Raw genomic sequence first — 9407 nt, forward strand, 5'->3', positions numbered from 1 at the left:
AACTTGGTACACTCTTTCTGAAAAATGATTTGACATTATGCATCATTTTTAAAAAGACATACCCTCTGCTGAGTACTCAATTATTTCCTTAAGATGAGAACCTGAGTAAAGACTTATGGACAAAGATATTCATCTCAGCCTTTTTTACAATGTAAGCAAAAAAGAGGTAGGGGCAATTTTCCAAACACAGGTGAATGATTAATGATATAAATTCAGAATATTAATCCTGCAGAATTTTTAATGACATTAGAAAGTTACCACAATACAACACTAAGTGCAAAAAGAATTTAATAAATACAATTGTATATAAAGTAAACTCCTCATCTGTGTACAGAGTTCCCAGCTAGAGCTTAAGCAATATTATACCCCTGGGATTGAGGCATTTCTGGAAATGGCAGGTGGAATGATGGGATGAGTCCAGCGGGATTGTCCTGGGAGAGTAGTCAGCATCAGGAGGGAAGGGCTGGGCAGACATGTTTAACCAAGACACAAAGCCTCATGCATAGGCTGGGCGGGGGCTGTTCTGGGGAAGGCAGGGTGTCTGTCACGCAGTTCCTGGGGAACTCAGAATATATCTGAGCTAAGAGAGAAGCTAAAGTCTGCTGTTTACCTTATGTGACTGTGTAGCAAACTACCCTGAAATTTAGTGACTTAAAACAGCAATTTATCATTTTCCTTCATGGTTCCTTGAGCTAACTGGGCAGTTTTCCCTCAGGGTCTCCTATGTCGTTGTGGTCAAATGGTGGGTTTAGCTAGAGTCACCTGAAGGCTGGACTCCTTGGGAATCCAAGATGGCGCACTCACATGCCTGGCGGTTGGTGCAGACTGTGCCCTCAGATGGGGCTGTCAACTGGAGCACCTACATGTGGACCCTCTATATGGCTTCTCATCATATGGTGGTGGGTTCTGGGAAGAAGTAACCCAAGAATGAGCATTCCAAGAGACTCAGGTAGTGTCAAGCCTTGTTATCACCTAGTCCCAGAAGTCCCAGAACATGCTTTTGGACGCATCCTGTTGGTAGTAAGTCACGAGGACCAGACCAGATTCAAAGGGTTGGGGACTAGATTTCACTTCTTGATGTGAGGAGCAGCAGGTGCTTGCAGGGAGGGAAGGAGTTGATGGTGGCCATCTTTCAAGCCTATTTATCACAACCATTTTCAATAAAAAGCTCTGGCAGACGTTGCTACATAGGACCTAAAGCAGGGCTGTTTGCACCCCCAAAGTATAAGCCAAAAGGGTCAGAGATTCCCACTTCTATAGGGATCTCAGCTTAGCTTTGGTTTCCTACAGGCTCCAGAGAGCTCAGCTGTGCTCTGTTCCTGGAGGATGGCTCCAGGGCACCAGGAGGGGCCAAAGTACATGGCAGCTATAAGACTCATAACAGTGCCCATTAGAAAAGGCTTTGAAGGTGGGCCCTGGCAGCAAAAGCGAGGCAGAGTCAGAGGCCTGGAGACCTCCAGAGTGAATATCTTTGTAAGGACCACAATTCTGAAAGTAAAGAAAACAGAGTAGTTCCTGAGTTCATATGAGAAATTCTGTAGAACTTCCCAGAAATAATTCAGGAGACCTTTGCAAAAGAGGGTTTGGGGGAGCCAGTAAAATACAAGTTATGACTACTAATACCACCCCATTTTTTAATGCCAGCTTGATGTAAAGCAGGTTGTATGACTTAAACACACGAACATTTATATTTCTATGCACGTACACGTAAATGTACACGTACAAAGAAAAAAAAATGCATTGGAAGAAGTTACACCAAAATGTTAAGTGTCTCTGCAAACTCTGACATCAGATCTCTTTGATATCAGGACATTGTTTTTAACTCCCTTCTTTGTATATGTTTCTGTATGTTCCCAATTTTCTAGGATGAACCTATTGCTTATATAACTAGAAATAAGTACATTTCTTAAGAAAAGCAAACATTAATGATGGTGCTTGCTCAAGTGAGGTAATGAGGAGAGGAGGTCTACTCCACTCAGGCCCTGGCTCTGACACAACAAACATGGCAGTCAATAACATCTACAACAGATTTGGCCTCCAGGACAGCCCAGGGGAACAATGGGCATAGCAGCTCGGGAGCCACTGTGTAAGGATGTCCAGACTGATCCCAGGGGGACCCCCACCAGCTTGTCATACCCCCAGATTATCCTACCCAGGCCCCCAGAAGTTGTGCTTGGCTTACATGCACACCCATAGGCATTTCACTCCCATGCACATCAGGGGCATTTCATCACACTCACCTCCTTCAACGCAGTCCCCGTGAGTCCTCTTTATTTAACCCCAAGACATCTTCCCTAACCTCCTGGAAGTCTGAGAGCATCACTTCTGCTTCCGACTCAAGGGCAAGTTTCTCACTTTCCTGTAATTCTGTCTGCTGGAATGTCCTGTCCTCCACTCATTCTGATCAGTTTCCCATACCTCTGGGGAGTGGGGAAAAAAAAGAAAACCCCAGGGAGGCTGCAGAGGAAGCAAAAACAAGGTGGGCCCATCCTAAGTCTGGTGATCAGTGACCAAGCCGGGTGCCCACTGCCCAAACACCCCAGGCAGCACCCTGCCCATGCTCCTGGAGCACCCCAAGCTTTCCAATGTCATGGCCAGGGCATTGCACCAGCCCATTGTGCCCCTTGTGCAGGGGCACAAGCAGCAAGAGGAAGAAGAGGTGGACAAGATGATGCAACAGAAGATAAAGAAGAACAGGAGAGAAGAGAGAAGGAGATGGAAGAGAGAATGTCATGGGAAGAGACCAAGAGACAAATCTTGACATTTCAGGAGAAGCTTTTGGCCCAACAGGAAGAAAAGCACTGTTTTCCTGCAGCTCAAGAACATTCTACATGAAGAAGAAAAACAAAGGCAAAAGGAGCAGAATGACCTGACCACTCTGACATCAGCTGTGCACCAGCAGAGCCTGACTGTCACCCAGGAACTCACACCCTCAGCAAGTGGGGGACAGCTGGAGGACACAATCACCTCATGACAGCTGACAGAGCCAAACTGATGTTTGGGCCCCAGATGCTTATGACCCAGCACTACATGGGTTCAGCCGCTGCTTCCAAAGGGAGCCCAGAGCATGGACAATTCCAAGGCAGCCCAGGTTGTGCTTATGGGACCGTTCAGCCTCCACCTCAGCATGGACCCGAGCAGCTAACCTGTAGTCCTACTCAGCAGTTCAGAGCACGATGTTAAGCCTTTCGGGCAGTGCAGTACCTATCTCAGCCACAGTCACAGCCCCACGCCATGCACGGCCACTTTCAGCCCACCCAGACAGGGTTCCCCTAGCCTGGTGGTGCCCTGTCCTTGCAAAAGCAGATGGGAGATGCTAACAGCCGACTGCTTCTCTGATTCACCCTCCCCATGCCCCACACATCCCCAAGCTCCGCATCCAGCCCTGGACTCCCTGCCTCTCCCCGCAGATCCTTGTGTGGATTCAACAGCCCGAAAAGTTGGGCTTTTCAGCTACCAGCCAGCCCTGCCCTTGGTTCACCACTATCTAGCATAGTCAGGACCCAAGATTCTACCACAAGTGACTATCAGATTATATCTTCAACCCTCACCGCTCACCATGGAGGAGGGTCCCCAGTGTGTCCGAGTCCCAGGCCAATAAAGTCTACTGTCACTTGAAAATAAAAAGGGGAGCCTCACCTTCTGTAGAAAGCCTCCCCAGACACTCTAGCCCTCCTGTCTCAAAAACCATCCATGCCCAAACTGGATCCTATGTGCACTCCCTCCCTCACCACACTGTCCTCACCACATCGCCATGGTTTCTCATCCATTTTCCAAAGCCATGCCGGGGTTCCCTGGGGGTGAGGACCTTGCTTGATTCATCCCTGGGACCCCAGCACGAGGTCAGCATGCCCACTTCCTTCCACACACCTGTTACACCTGCCTCTAGAAGCCGAGGTGTCTAGAGTTAGGCTTACGGTTATAAGGTACGCCTATTGGTAGGGAAGGAGGTGTGGGCTGTCTGGAAAAAAAGCAAATTATTAAGAAGTAACAACGAATTACACACTGTCTGAAAAATGGCAGTTGGAAGAGATCCTCCTAAGTTTCTTCCCAAAATGTCCTCAGAGGGGTAGAAGTTTGCTCACAGCTTCCATATGCCTTAAGTCATTTAATTAACAACCCAGTCAAGTGAGGAAATAGGGACTCAGAGAAGGGAAGCAATTGACCTGACTGCATCTCATGTAAATGCAGAGCTAGGACTATCTGGCTTGAAGCCCATGCCTTACCCTCTAGACCACAGGAGGATGGAAAGTTGGCCCTGGGGGAGATCTGTGGGCTTTGATAAAGTTAGAATCATCTTTCCTCAGGGAAAGAGGGAGAAAGAAAGCATTTCTCTGCCTAAAGTGTCTGAGTTTGTGTGTCTGCTTCTTCATGCTTTCCATCATTGCCTGTTATGGGCTGAACTGTGTCCTCCCAAAATGCATATGTTGAAGCCCTAACCCTCAATATGACTCTTTTGGGAGATAGAGCATTGAAGGAGGTAATTAAGGTTAAATAAGGCTATAAGGTTGGGGCCCTAATCCGATTAGACTGGTGTCCTCATAAGAGGAAGAGACACCAGGAGGACGTGTGACAGAGAAAAGACCACGTGAGGACACAGCAAAAAGGCAGCCATCTGCAAGCCAAGGACAGAGTCCTCAGGAGAAACCAAAACAATTGATACCTTGAATGATACCTTGATCTTAGATTTCCAGCCTCCCAAACTGTGACAAGTAAATTTCTGTGCTTTAAACCATCCAGTCTGTGACATTCTGTTATGGCTGCCCTAGCAGACTAAGGCACGGCCCAAAGAGGAAAGAGGACACACGTTTGCATCTCTCTTTGGCCTTGATCACCCCTAAGGAGCCGGATGGCAGGAAGATCAGAATTGGGGTTAGGGGGGTATGGTGGAAAACCTCTAGAAAAAGGGGCCGTACTTCTACCAGCTGGGGCAGCCCTGGGAACATTCCTTTACCACAGAGGCCGGGACCATCAGTATGTGTGAGACACCTGCACGGACCACCCATCAGGCTGGAGAAATGGCTCACGGGGAGTAGGAGGGCTTTGGCTTAAGCTGGCCACAGACTCTCAGCCAGTCTGATTAAAGTAGGAGGAAAAGAATAAAACTCAAGTGACCACTAGCAGCCACACACAACAGCCCTATTGAGAAAACTGTATCCATCAGGGAAGCCAAGTTCACCACAGATGGTCCAGAAAAGAACAAAAAAGACTTTAGTAAAAGGACCGTTGAAGAGATAAGGGGCAGAGATAAGGGAACAGATGAGAATCCTCAGACACTGGCAACAGCAGAGAGCTGTTAGCACCACAAGGGCTAGAGGGACAGGGAGGGACAGAGACAGTGTTAGTGAAGCTATGAAAACCAGCTCCCATGCAGGACGTCAACCACAAAATACGGCCAGGAATGTGGTGCTGGGACAGCAAAGAAATGCCCCAGGCCTCTCTCTTCCTATTGCTCCACATCCTGCCAGGGCCTCCCGTGAGCCAAGCCTGTCATCAAGGGAGCCCAGGTAATGCAGTCCATAAGGGTCAACCTTATCCCAGAGCAAGACAAAGAGAATCAAAAACGGATCTGGGAATAGAACTACCATATGACCCAGCAATCCCACTACTGGGCATATACCCTGAGAAAACCATAATTCAAAAAGAGTCATGTACCAAAATGTTCATTGCAGCTCTCTTTACAATAGCCCAGAGATGGAAACAACCTAAGTGTCCATCGTCGGATGAATGGATAAAGAAGATGTGGCACATATATACAATGGAATATTACTCAGCTATAAAAAGAAACGAAATTGAGCTATTTGTAATGAAGTGGATAGATCCAGAGTCTGTCATACAGAGTGAAGTAAGTCAGAAAGAGAAAGACAAATACCGTATGCTAATACATATATATGGAATTTAAGAAAAAAAAATGTCATGAAGAACCTAGGGGTAAGACAGGAATAAAGACACAGACCTACTAGAGAATGGACTTGAGGATATGGGGAGCAGGAAGGGTAAGCTGTGACAAAGTGAGAGAGAGGCATGGACATATATATACTACCAAATGTAGGGTAGGTAGCTAGTGGGAAGTAGCTGCATAGCACAGGGAGATCAGCTCGGTGCTTTGTGACCACCTGGAGGGTTGGGATAGGGAGGGTGGGAGGGAGAGAGAGGCAAGAGGGAAGAGATATGGGAAAATATGTATATGTATAACTGATTCACTTTGTTATAAAGCAGAAACTAACACACCATTGTAAAGCAATTATACTCAAAGATGTAAAAAAAAATGGATCTGGGAACAAATAGAAAAGATCATAGTAATACTGATAATTTTATAGGTAGGTAGATAGATAAATAGATAGAAACCATTGTTATCCCAGGTTTTCAAATAAGGAAAGTGAGCCTGGGAAATTAGGTATTTGCTCAACCTCTTCCAAACACCATACTGTACTTCCCAGAACTCATCTAGATGGAGCAAGTCTGTTTATTGTAATGGGCAAGTAAACAGTCTGGTAAACACCAGGAGGCAAGTATTACACACTGTGACAGCACATGGCTGGGAACCCGAACAGTGGCTAGGGGAGGAGGAGGCATCAGACAGGCTTCTCAGAAAAGGTGACTCCTGAGCAGAGTCTTTTTTTTTTTTTTGGAAGATAGGCAGAATTTTGTTTTCCTTTTTTTTTTTTTTAATACAATGTTTAAAGGTTTCACTCCACTGATAGTTATTACAAAATATTGGCTATTTTCCCCGTGTTGTACAATACATTCTTGAGCCTATCTTACACCCAATAGTTTGTCCCACCCTCCCCCACCCCTATAATACCCTCCCCCTTCCCCCTCCCCACTGGTAACCACTAGTTTGTCCTCCATATCGGTGAGTCTACTTCTTTTTTGTTATATTCATTAGGTTGTTGTATTTTTTAGATTCCGCAAATAAGTGATATCATATAGTATTTGTCTTTCTCAGTCTAACTTATTTCACCTAGCATAATGCCCTCCAAGTCCATCCATGTTGCTGCAGATGGCAAAATTTTGTTCTTTTTTACGGCCTCTCACAAGCATCTTACCCTACAGCACCACCACCTTCTCTGAATCTCCATAGTCCCTGATTTTGAACTGTACAATGCAGTATTTAATTTTTTAAGATAGTATTATTCTTAAGGTTCTTCTGTGTAATATTTTTTCTCTCTAGTTTTCTAATTTTCATATATGACCCCTGACAAACAGCACCCAGTAAGTCTTTAGAAGACCTTTGTTGATTGGTTGATAACTCTTGGTCGTTTAGAGTCTTTTCTCTGTGCTGAGTAAAATATGTTCTCCCGCTCAGCCCAGGGTGAATGATAGGGTCTTGCCAGAGCATTTCAAAATGCCCCCTGCAGCTCCAGGGCCCTGGAGGCCAGGCTGGGGACATGACCTCGGCTGAGTCCTTCTCTATCCCCCATTCAGCACTGCCCCCTGTCTTTTCTTCACTTCCTTAGACAGGGACACAGATGGCCTGTCACCTCACCAGGCTGACACATGGTAGACACCATCAACAGGACCCAGTATTATTTTTATTAGCAAAGCTGTACTTGTAGATCCTCAAGACATCTACCAATCTATCCCAGAGCATTTCTTGATTTTATCATTTCTAATCACCATGATGGAGGTGTGTTAAAGCTGTAGGTTCTTCTTCCTCTGGAGATTTGCAAAAGTAGAAGAGTGTTCTCTGCTGAGGATTGATTTCTGGGTGGCCTGTCCGAAACACCAGGGCCGAGTGGCTAAAACTGTCTATCTCTCCCAGTCATTTCCACAATTTCTGAGCAAAGCCATCCTCCATCAACAGTTATTTTCATAGGGCTCACACAAGCCTTCAGGTCAATTAAATGGCCTGGAGGAGAAGCTGGCTTCTTCAACCGAAGAAAGGTCCCCCACATCCAAAGTTCAAACGCCTTGCTTTAAATACTTATTACAGTCAGATGAGAAGAAACATACAGTTCTTCCCCAGAAAAGTACGGATGTTAGAAAAGAACAGACTGGAATTACAGCATGTCACTATTTACAAAATCCCCTGACAGTGGGCAGCTGGTTAATGGAGACTTATGCTTTCTGGGAAGAAAGAGTTCAAAGATAGATGACTATAAATATTGTTAATAGGCTGGAAAAAATATTTACTCATTCAATCATTCATTTGTTCATTCATACATTCATAAGTATAGCAGATTCCGATAGAAATACTCTGATTTTCTATTCATAAAACAACAGACTATAGTAGTCAACATGGATTAACCTGGAAAGCTCAGTTTCTGCTTAGTCACCCGCTCCAGCCATCTCCAGCCCCCTGTGTATAGATTATGCCCCTTCCCTCAAAATGCATTTGTAGTGTGATCACCTATTATCATATCTGTATCTCTAACCAGCAATAAGCTCTACGAGCTCCATTTAGTTCATTATCGTGGCCTGAGCACCTGCACATTGCCTTGCGCATAGCAGTTGCTTAATAAATATATGTCATGGTTGGTTGAAGGAGATCTGGAGTGGGTATTCATTCATGTATTCATTTATTGATTCATTTATTCAATCCCTAACAATACCCGGAAAGGATCTTTATCTGGGCACTTTACAAAGAGAACAAAAATAATAAACTCAGAATGATTGGTCTTACACATAGGGATGGATGTTAGCTCTACCAAGGTGGATGGGCCACAGACAGACCAGTGAATAGGTAGATTCCAGTGTGGGAGGTGATCAGAAACTAAATGAATGGATAGATGTGTGGACAAAACAACTGCAAAGACTTGCAACAGAATTCCAAGACCAATTTTCACCTTCAGACAGGTGTGGCTGAGGGAATTCTCTCATCTCGTTCTGGTTTACAGTCTCTTTTTGCATTTTCATGGGATGAAAAGGCCTCCATCAGGCCAATGTCACCTCCGTCCACTGCAATCTACCTGCCACCCATAAGTTTCTTTATGTCTGCTCTCCATCTTCTGTCTTCAGCCTCTTCCTCTCGACTCACTGTGATTTCATAAGTGTGGTCAAGATTCTCTATTAAGTTTAACCACCCCTGCTTGATTCCATATTCCTAGAGAGTTACTTCCTAACTTCTTTCCTTTCCTTTCCTGGTGTTTGCTAAAACCAGTAGATACCTCTTAGTCCTTTTTCCTGACCTCTGCAGCTTTTGCCACTGTTAACCCAACATTCCTAAAGGATTTCCCCTGGGATTCAATGATGTAATTGTCCTAGAGATTTCTCCCACCCTTTCAGATCTTGATCCTTTACGGCTGAGGCTCCTCCTCCAAGTCTCAGTTCTTCTTTCCTCAAACACTAATCCTGCTTGAACTCATTCCAATCCGTGTCTCTAAAGACCATCCATATGCTTATACCTCCAAAAATCTGTCTCTCCAACCCAGAGCCTTCTCTAAGCACCAAACACATGCATGGAG

At 45.2% G+C, this 9407-nt stretch overlaps 1 pseudogene; it reads left to right on the plus strand.

The window, feature by feature from the left end:
• Positions 1–3524, plus strand: part of LOC115860503 (G protein pathway suppressor 2 pseudogene) — a 120966-nt pseudogene extending 117442 nt beyond the window's left edge.
• Positions 3525–9407: the final 5883 nt, after the last annotated feature.

This window comes from Globicephala melas, chromosome 1 (genome assembly GCF_963455315.2).
Source record: "Globicephala melas chromosome 1, mGloMel1.2, whole genome shotgun sequence".
NCBI classification, from domain to species: domain Eukaryota; kingdom Metazoa; phylum Chordata; class Mammalia; order Artiodactyla; family Delphinidae; genus Globicephala; species Globicephala melas.